Raw genomic sequence first — 11,306 nt, 5'->3', positions numbered from 1 at the left:
CTTTCATGTCCTTCACTCCTTCCAACTCATCCGAGGTAAGTTCCGGATTAGGTTCACAAGCTTGTATTAATAAAGTAGATTTATACAGATCACACAATAGTAACTTGCTTAGAGAAATGGAAGGAATAAAATCTGAAAATTTCACTCCTAAGAAAACTGAGAAAGCTTTTAAAGAAAAAAATGAGGCATAAAAAAGGGATTTTTCTAAACTTCTATATGATTTTAGCATTAAATGTTGTCACCACTTAGATGCCAAACAGAAAATTGCGGATTTAATTGCTGAATTGGAAGCCTCTAAGTTAGAAATCGCTAAGTTAACAAATAACTTTGAAAAGGCTGAATTCAATTTTAAGAAATCCGACGGCTCTAGTGTTGTTGTTAATTCAATGAACGAAATTAATTATGGTCAAAAGAAAACGCTGGTGAGGGTATAGGGTACAGTGTTGTACCCCCTCTATATAACGATAACTACACTGGTCTTCCTCTTACCAAAGAGTAGGAAAAAAGGTAAAAACCATGCAGTATGGTAAATCAGCTGAAACAGGCAAAAGTGCTTCTGGTTCAGTAAAAGCTATTGAATCAACCTCAAGGGTGAATGATACTAATGTGTTTGCTTCACGGGAAAATGAAGTAAATGTTGAGGAATGGACTGATGAGGATAATGAATTGCCTATTTTGAATTCTATTACTTCAAATGTTTGTATGGGCTCTGTTTTTAAGAGCAAAGACAATTTTGTGGTTGATACTTCTAAAACTTTGAAATCTGGTGATGTGTTTTTGAATAAGTTTGATAAGAATAAGTGTTCTCATAAATACTCATCACCTAAGTTTGTTAAAGAAGGAAGTTCAAATGTTTACAATTGCGATCATTCAAGCAATAAGTCGAGTGTTAGGTACCAAGCAAGGCAACCCATCTCACACAACAGATCAAGACTAGGAGCTGTCTAAAATGAAATTTATCTTAAACGTCAAACATGCATTAACTGTGAAACTCCGGGTCATATTGCTAGAAATTGTCCACACCGTACATATGTTCCATATTATGGATATTATCAGAGGTATATGCCTCGAAATACCACTCAAAATAAATCAAGGTATCATGAGGCAAATCCCTATGACGGTGATTGGAAAAGAAACAAGGCTGATAGGTTTAGTCTTCATCAGACCAAGCCTAACATGTTTTGGAAAAGTGATAGAAACTCCGCTTCAGTCTCAAGAACCAAGTTGGATTATGAACCAAAACAAGTTCGGAAGTCAAAGTCATTCGTGTCTTCCGCTCGCAAACCAGAGACTAAGTCATCCATTCATACAAATAACAAAGCTTCTAAAACAAGATATGAATGGTTGCCTAAATCTCCGGTGATCAAGCTATCCTGTTCAATCTTAGACAATCGGGAAGATATGTCATGGCAACCTATGACAAGTTTAGATAAATCAGCTTTACACAGTATTACTATGGACTATGTACCAAAAACTAACTAATCTCGCACATCGTGCAGGAATAGCTATGGCAGAATATCATCAGACCTTGGTATGTTGATACTAGTTGTTCCAGGCACATGACAGGAGACATCTCCCAAATACACGACATTCAAATTTTTAACGGTGGACATGTTTCCTTTGCGGGAGGAGAGAAGAGGAAGATTACTCAGAAGGGTATTGTGAGTAATGGTGTTCTAAAATTTGAAAATGTTAATTTCGTTCCTGAGTTGAAGCACATTCTGCTCAGTATCTCGCAGATCTGTGATAAAGGTTTTTCAACCCATTTTACTAACAAAGAATGTTTAATCTTAAAACCTAGTATCATCATACCAGAAGATTGGGTTCTTGTTCGATCACAGAGAAAATATAATGCTTAGGTGATCGACTTGAACAAAAATGTTCCTGATGAAATCACCTATTTATTTCAAAAGTGTCAAAACATAATGCCATGTTTTGGCATCGTTGTCTTGGTCATAAAAACATTAAAAATCTAAATCGTCTTGCTAAAAACGACTTGGTGCGTGGATTGCCTGTCAAGGATTTTTAAGAATTGAAATATGTGTGGCTTGCGCTTTGGGTAAACACAATCATAAATCTCACAAGACAAAACTTGTTAATACAATTTCATCAGTTTTTAAATTGCTGCATATGGACATGTTTGGTCCAGTTCATGTTTTGAGTATTTATCGCAGCTCTTATTGTTTAGTTATTACTGATGACTACTCACATTTCACTTGGGTGTTTTTCTTTTCAAATATGAGTGAGACTGAAAAATTGATAAAACACTTTGTGGTGCTCATGGAGAATCAACTAAATCTAAAGCTGAAGGGTATTCGCTGTGACAACAGCACGAAATTCAAGAACTCAACACTAAATTAGTTTTGTGCCGAAATGGGGGTGCTTCGATAGTACATTTCAGCTCGCACAACGCAACAAAATGGAGTTGTTGAGAGAAGGAACAAAACTTTTATCGAGGCGGCAATAACTATGTTGTGTGATTCAAAGCTACCTTTGTTCTTCTGGGCTGAAGCTATTAACACGGCCTGTTATGTTCAAAATTGAATGATGATCAACAAGTCTCAGATGAAGACCCTTTATGAGATCGCTTACAGTCACAAGCCCACAATTGCACACTTTCGAGCTTTTGGTTGTCCATGCCCTCTGCTGAATCTTGAAACGACTCCAAAGTTTGGAGCCAAAGCTGACGATTGTTACTTTGTTAGATATGTTGGTCGTGCCGCTTACGGAGTTTACAATAAGTTTGCTGTCTGTTAATGCGCCCGTTTCCAGGCTAATCATAAACTCTCTCATTTAATTGTTGTTAAACGTATTTTTAGATATCTGAAAGGGCAACCGAAGCTAGGCCTTTGGTATCCCAAAAACTCAGATTTTGACTTATATGATTTTTCTTATAGCAACTACGGTCGAGATGATATTGAAAGGAAATCTACGTCTGTTGGATGTTAATTCTTGGGTGATTGACTCATTTCATGGCAGCGCAAGAAACAACAAATGGTGTCTACATCCACTGCCGAGGCTGAGTATGTTGCTACGTCAGCCTGTTGTTCACAGGTTATCTGGATGCAACATCAATTGCTGGATTACGGTTTGGAATTTCTTGATACTCCAATCTTTTGTGATAATGATGATGCTATTGCTATTGTTAAAAATCATGTTTCAGCATTCAAAAACCAAGCACATTGACATTAAAATTAAAATTCATTTTATTCGTGACGATTACGACCATAAATAGATTCATCTTGAGCAAGTTCACAATGATAATAATGCGACGGACTTTATACAAAACCGGTTGGAACAACTAGATTTAATGTGCTTGCGGGGTTTCTAAAAATGTTTCGTTTCGATGATTGAGTCTTTTTCAGGTTAAATTTGAACATAAATGTTTTCATTTTCTTTGGTACATTTTTTGCACATATTTGGGGGGGGGGGGGGGGATTTAAAAATTCAAAAAGAGTGTGTGTTTGTTTTAAAAAAAATATAAAAAAATTACACTTTCGCTTAAAATTATGTCGGTTACTTAAGTTTGAGGGACATATACGTGTATATGTTTGATCCTGTCATCTACTTGTAGACATATGGGATAGTCATTCACCTGAAGACTGAAAGCAACTGGGGCGATTATGGTGTGTTTTGTTTTTAATTCTTTTGCTTAAAATTATGTCGGTTACTCAAAGTTCGAGGGACATGTATTTTTATATATGTTTGGTCCTGGTATCTACCTTTAGACATACGGGATAGCCTACCTGAGAACTGAAAGTGACTGGGGCGACTGAATTTAAAATTTTCTTATGTAACTCAAGTGGAAAGTGATATAATTATTCAGTTAAGATCTCTTTAGAAGCTTAAAATATTTTTCAATTGAAAATTGATCCAACCTTTGGAAAATGATAGTAAAATTGCTTTTGTGTGCCTAACGTGTGAAGTTACTAGGCTTAAAAGACTTTTAAACAGTCATTGATTTGTACGGTAGCTTTCCATGATGCGTAAAAGTTGAAGTGATATAAACTAAATTTGTTAAACTTACAGTAGAGAGTCATTTTGAAGATATGTGCATGTCTCCAGATATATCTCTCCGAATGATAGACAGAAAAGTAATTACCCAGTCATACACGAGCCCGTTAGTATCTTGATCACCAAAAAATTATGCTTTTAAGTTACAACAAAAATAAAAATATTTGTATATATAATATTTTGTTATTAAAGTTTGTTTTTCAAACGCTTAAAGGGTCAAACTAGAACTACAAGGGTGGGGCATTCAAATAAGTCCTAAACACTCTGAATGTAAGGTATGTAAGTTCGAATGGCTTGTAAGTCCAACGTTCAACCTTAAAGCTTAAATTTTTTGTTTGTATAAATAAAATCTTTTGATCAAGCACTAGGGGGCTGGAGTCAAATTAGGGTGATATGGGAAAGCCAAATATGCTTTGAGAAGAGATAGAAGATATCACAGGTCCATAAGTGATGTCCATCTAAGATTTATGCCTAATTGAACTTATCTCATATCACTGAGGCAATTAAAATCATGCTAAGTGTCTTTATATCTGCTATCAACATGTCTCTCTATGTCATAATAATGCTGAAAATGAATCATTGTGAAAGCATCTTAATCAATATGATTCCATGTTTGGATTTTTTTCTTAAAAAAGTTGCTTGATTATCTAAACTGAAATTAAATCCCAAAATTTGTTAGAACTATTAAAGGTCGGGTGGTAAAAGTTTTGTGTTTTTATTTTTTTAATTTATTTTTTATTCTTTATTTGTTTCTTTTCGTCTTTACTATTTGGTGAATATCAAGACCCAATATGTATCTCAGGTCGGAGGATACTATGATATTCGCCTTTACTCAAATTTACTTATGATCGTCAATCACAAGGTTTCCATGTAGTAACATTTGATGGCGGGTCAGTCCAATATTTATATCCCATAAATATCTATGAGCCTTGGCAGCAAACCCTTACTCTATATTCATAGCTTATGAATATCCACCAATCCAAGTTCATAATAGTCTTACCTTCATATTTGTTCCCACAAATGTAAATGACTACGGACATTTAGAATAAATAACTTATTCACATATTTAGACATGCTAAAATGGAACATAACTCAAAATGTCATAATCATAAACCATAATCATATGAATTCTTCAAAATAACAATTGTTCCTATATCCAAATACAAAATAGATCAAATCCAATAGCTAGAATATCGAAGTCCTAAGGCGCAAGTATGACCCTCATGCTTCGGCCTTTCAAGGAGTTTCGTGAGTGGATCCGCAATGTTTTGATCGATGTGAACTTTGAGAATACATATCTTTCCTTTTTCAACTTCACCCCTTATGTAGTTGAATCTCCGCTCAATTTGCCTTGTCTTTTGATGTGCACGGGGTTCCTTAATTTGAGCAATCGCACCCTCGTTGTCACAAAAGATCTCTAGAGGGTCCTGAATGGTACGGACCACCCCTAGGTCGACAATGAACTTTCTTATCCATGCAGCTTCTTGAGCTGCCAATGAGGCGGTGATGTATTCCGATTCAGTGGTGGACAATGCTACCACATCTTGTTTTGCGCTCTTCCAAGAGAAAGCCCCACCATTCATAACGAAAACATATCCCGATTGTGATCGAGAATCATCTCGATCAGTTTGGAAACTCGCATTCTTGTAACCCTTTACAACGAGTTCCTCCTCACCAGAGCCATATATTAGAAACATATCCTTAGTCCTTCTAAGGTATTTCAATATGCTCTTAACCGCCATCCAATGGCTACTTCCCGGATTTTCTTGGTATCTACTTTTCATGCTCAAAGCGCATGGCACATCCGGTCTAGTGCATATCATGGCATACATGATGGATCCTATAACCGAAGCGTATGGGATTCCTTTCATTTTCTCGTGCTCATCCTTTGAGATTGGACATTGAGTCGCACTCAATATAGTTCCTCTTTGAATAGGTACCAAACCTTTCTTAGAGTTCTCCATATTGAACCTTTTCAAGACTTTATCAATGTATGAACTTTGGTTTAAACCTGTCAACTGCCTTGATCTATCCCTATAGATCTTTATTCCCAAAATATAGGCGGCTTCACCAAGATCTTTGATGGAAAAACAACTCCCAAGCCATGTTTTTTCACCTTCCATAGTTGGAATCTTATTCCCAAACAATAGTATGTCGTCAACATACAATACTAAGAAAGTATGATGCCCCCACTAGCTTTCTTATACACACAAGCCTCATCAGCGTTCTTGATGGATACAAACTTCTTGACCTCTTCATCAAAACGTTGATTCCAACTTATAGATGTGTGTTTCAATCCATAGATTGATTTCTTTAACTTGCATACTTTATTAAGATGTTGTGGATCGACAAAAACTTTGGGCTGAACCATATAGACGTCTTCTTCAAGATGTCCATTTAGAAAAGCGGTTTTGACATCCATCTGCCAAATCTCATAGTCATTATATGTGGCTATGGAAAATAATATCCTAATAGACTTTAGCATTGCCACGGGCGAAAAGGTCTCATCATAATCAACCCCTTGAGTTTGAGTAAAACCTTTTGCTACAAGTCTTGCTTTATAAGTATCCAAGTTTCCATGCATATCGGTTTTCCTTTTGAAAACCCACTTACTTCCAACCGGTTTGGAGTTAAGAGGTGGTACAACCAAGTCCCACACTTGGTTGTTATGCATGGATTGCATCTCAACGTTCATAGCTTCAATCCATTTGTCACAATCGGATTGTGACATTGCATCGTGGTATGTGGTGGGTTCATCTGAATCTACCACATAGCATCAATCCATGAAAAATCCATATCTTTCGGGTGGATTACTAATCTACCAGATTTTCGAACGTTTTGTGTGTCTTGATCAACCATTTGATCATTCACAACAACCTCTTGTTGATTGCTAGTATCAACCAAACGTGTATCGGCTTGTGGTTATCGATCTTCCTCGAGTTCCACCTTTCTACTAGTTCCTTCCATAAGGAACTTAGTTTCCAAGAACTCGGCCTTTCGAGCAATGGGCACCTTTTGCTCGGTTGGGTTGTAGAAATAATATCCCATAGAGTCTTTGGGATATCCTACAAAGATACCCTTAGTGCATCGGCTTTCAAGTTTGTTTTGGATGTTGTGCTTAACATAAGTCTCACAACCCCATACCTTTAAATATGATAATGATGGAACCCTTCCATGCCATATTTGAAAAGGTGTCTTGTCCACTTTCTTGGTTGGTGCCATATTTAGAATATGGGCTACCGAGAGCAATGCGAAACCCCAAAATGATAGAGGCAATGTGCTTCCAGCCATCATAGATCGAACCCTATCCAATAGAGTTCGATTCCTCCTTTCGGACACACCATTATGTTGTGGTGTTCCGGGTGGAGTGAGTTGTGAGATGATTCCACAACTCCGAAGATGATCTTGAAAAGCATCACTAAGGTATTCACCTCCTTTGTCCGAACGAAGTACTTTGATGGTTTTATTGAGTTGATTTTCTACTTCTTTTTGAAAGACTTTGAACATTTCAAAGGCTTCATCTTTGTGTCTTAATAAGTACACATACCCATAACGACTATAATCATCGATAAAGGTAATGAAGTATCTTTCACCATTCCTTGTCATTGCCTTAAAAGGACCACACACATCCGAATGTATGATACCTAATAAGTATTTTTCCCTTTCGTTAGTTCCACAAAATGGTTCCTTGGTTATCTTTCCTTGTAAACAAGATTCACACTTATCAAATGAATCATCATTTGATTCCAAAAGACCATTCTTTTGAAGTGTATTTATGCGACCCTTGTTTATTTGACCAAGGAGACAATTCAAAAGATAAGTGTTACTCAAATACATTTTGAGTTTCTTGGTGCTTGATTGGTACAACGTGTTGTCAAAGGATGTGTTATCATGAACTAATTCATAAATGCCATTAGACGGCATTGCTTTAAAATAAAAGATATTATTCATGAAAATACAAATACCATTGTCCACAAACTTTAAATCATAACCATATTGTCTTAAAAGAGAAACGGAGATAATGTTCCTAGTCAAACTAGGAGCGTACAAAATTTTTTTCAAAACAACTTCCAAGCCATTTGGAAGCTTCAAAATGTAGTCTCCTTGGGCTTCGACAACAACTTTTGCTCCATTGCCCATGAAGAGACTTGTATCTCCTTTCTTGAAATGTTTATTTCTTTTGAACAACTTTTGCTCCGTTGCAAATATGAGTTCCACATCCGGTATCCAATACCCATATGTTAGAATAAATAACATTAAGATCAATATGGATCATGAAAGTTGTACCCGAGGTTTTCCCCACATCCCTCTTTGCTTTCAACTCTTTGAGATAGGTTGGACAATTCCTCATCCAATGTCCTTTCTCACCATAACCAAAGCACGGGTCGTCTAAGCTAACCTTTAGCTTCTTTTCCTTTGGTTTTGGTGGTTCCGCTTTAGCTTTCCCTTTGACCTTACCCTTGACGCATCCCTTACCTTTAGCAACCTTTGTTTTAGGTTCCGGGTGATGCCTCTTCACCAATTGTGTTTCTTCCATATGACATGCATGAAGCGCTTGAACCCTTTCAAAACGTTCCACCCTAACTTAAGTAAGGAACATTTCCTTAAGTTGGGTGATCATGTCATATGGCCCATGATTTTCAAAGTCCTTTTGAATTTAGGGAATCATAGTTCCATTATGAGACAAGAAACTTGCACCGAATCCTCGGTGTATTTCAACCAATCGTTATAGGCAGCTAAATCGTAAATGTTTGGTTCTTCGGGAATATGATCGTCTAATATATATGATTTCTTTTCGTGCTTGAGAACCATTCTCAAGTTTCGATACCAATCCTTAAAATTGTTTTAGTTAAAACGATCCTTATCAATTGTAGCTCTTAGTGATAGGTTATACACGGGTGGGATAATTTCGTTAGGTGGATTGTAGATTGCGGACATCTGCATAATTTAACAAAGCTCAATTTTAGTATATTCGATATTAATTAAACTAATTTTAATATTTAATACCCTTTATGTCTTTAAGACAATTAATGATTAAAATCTAGAACCCAACGTTACATTCACATAGTAGTTAGGTGACCTTTATCCTACTATTGAATTAACAAGGTAGTCAACGTTTGACGATTGCAACCCTTTGCAACTTCTAGTTTTATGGGATCGGTTAAACATCTTACGTTTAGTTGGCATGTTTATATCCATCAACACCTTTGTACGCCATGCTTCAGTGACCCTATTCACATGGTTTCCAAATCAAGTCATCCTACTTATACACACATGTGAATTTGACATACAAGTGGTTAGGTGACCTTTATCCCGCAAATATGGCAAATCCACCTCAAACTCACAAGTTTTCTCCAATGTGGTTAGGTGATCTTTATCCCACATCGAGTTCCCAAGTGATTCGAGTGTTGTATAAAAGGATGGTGTTAAACTTGTTTTAAAAGGGATTTAAGTTTCCTAAATTCTAGATTGGAAAACTATTTATGTACCTTGCATTTGCATGCATTCAAATGTATGGTACTTTGTTTGAAAACCAATTTTCAAAGTTCTTTTTAATAAAACCCATTTTATTGTGAAATCATTAACCTTTAATAAAACCAATTTTATTACCTAATGATTTCTAAGGAACCAATTTTATGCAAGTTGTTGACATTAAGTTTGTTATTTATCCTTATCCAAATAAGATAAAACAAAATATAAATCAACCATGCAAGCATAAACAAACAACCACAAGTCCATAACCATAGCCACCTAAAATAACAACACTTGTTGACCATATGGTGAACCACACCATAAAACCTGAAATTTTTTTTATATATATTGAAGCATGTATCCGTATAAGCGGCTCTTGATGCCATTGTTGGGTTTTAACAAGATTATCAAAGTCGTATAAACCCATTTATATAAAAAACGTAGCAGATTAATTTGTTTTAAACCTTGTAATATAGATTAATATAAAACTGATTTTATATATAAAACCCAAGCCCCGGATCCATATACGAAATTACATGCTTACCAAAATCAGCAATCATAGGGGGTTTATGTAATACAACCTTTCACGATGTAAGGAGGATGAAGAAGATGATGGTTGAATAGCTAGCCTTAAGAGAGAAGTGCCTCAAGCTTGTATACCCCCAAGCCACCAACAAACACCTTGTCTTGATAGGATTTTAATAAAACTTTCACACAAAAGTTCTTCTTGTATTACTTCTTCCTTGGGCCGATTTTGGGAGAGAAGAGAGAGAGGAGAGAGAGTAATATTGCATGTAATGTTATTGGCAACACACTAATACTCCATGTACTGGTCACATGACTAATACTCCATGTATTAGCCCCAGGACTAATACTCCATGTATTAGTCACCGGTCTATTGAAACTTTGTGACATGTAACACTTTTAACATGGCATAAGTTTCATGTAATATATCATAACCATTATCATATATATATATATATATGGGAGAGTTATCCTAAAAATAAGTAGTTTTTTAGGAAGACTGGGAATAAATCACAACCATTAGATCATGTTAATCAATGGTTGAAATTTAAAATTACCAATAACCGACATAGTTTCCTAGAATTACTCTCTCATCATTATAACCGACATAGCTTCCTAGATTTGTTCTTTTACCATAATTTGTAATGCCAAATGTCAAAAATTTGTTGGTTCTTACCATTCCTAGGAAACTTCTTATTCTTATTTGAACCCTTTTCTATATATATATATATATATATATATATATATATATATATATATATTATTTAACCAACTTAAATAATAACATATGATAATCTCTCTAAATAAATTATCCATATAATTTATCAAATTCCTCAAGTGCAAATATTTAGAAACCCATTTTCTAAATATCATAAGTGTTAATATTTATTTGTTATTATATCTACAATATATATTATGGTGTTTGTCTAGCTTTTTATTGGGTATGACCCGACTTGGATCATAACGTACTAGCCACATCAATTATAATATGTGTCTCGGGCAGACCGATTCCAACAATATATGTAATTGAGAGTTTTAGAAATGGAAAATATGTAAATATCAAAAAAAACTAAATAAGTCAGCATCTGACCGCTGATGACGTGTCGTACCAATCATGCAAAAACCTAATTAACCTATAAACAGGGTAAGTCATGTATCAAATCCAGATGAGCATGTGGTTAACATCATACGTTTGTTTATTTAAACTATTTACACAAATATAAAAGAAAACATTTATGAAGTTTTGTTGGGTGAGTGCTGATCACTAGCATGTTTTAATGGCAAATTACATGTAG

This window comes from Bidens hawaiensis, unplaced genomic scaffold (assembly GCF_021521415.1).
Source record: "Bidens hawaiensis isolate Kalapana, Puna unplaced genomic scaffold, B.hawaiensis_p1.1 tig00036320_1, whole genome shotgun sequence".
NCBI classification, from domain to species: Eukaryota; Viridiplantae; Streptophyta; class Magnoliopsida; order Asterales; family Asteraceae; genus Bidens; species Bidens hawaiensis.
This window is presented reverse-complemented; position numbering follows the sequence as displayed.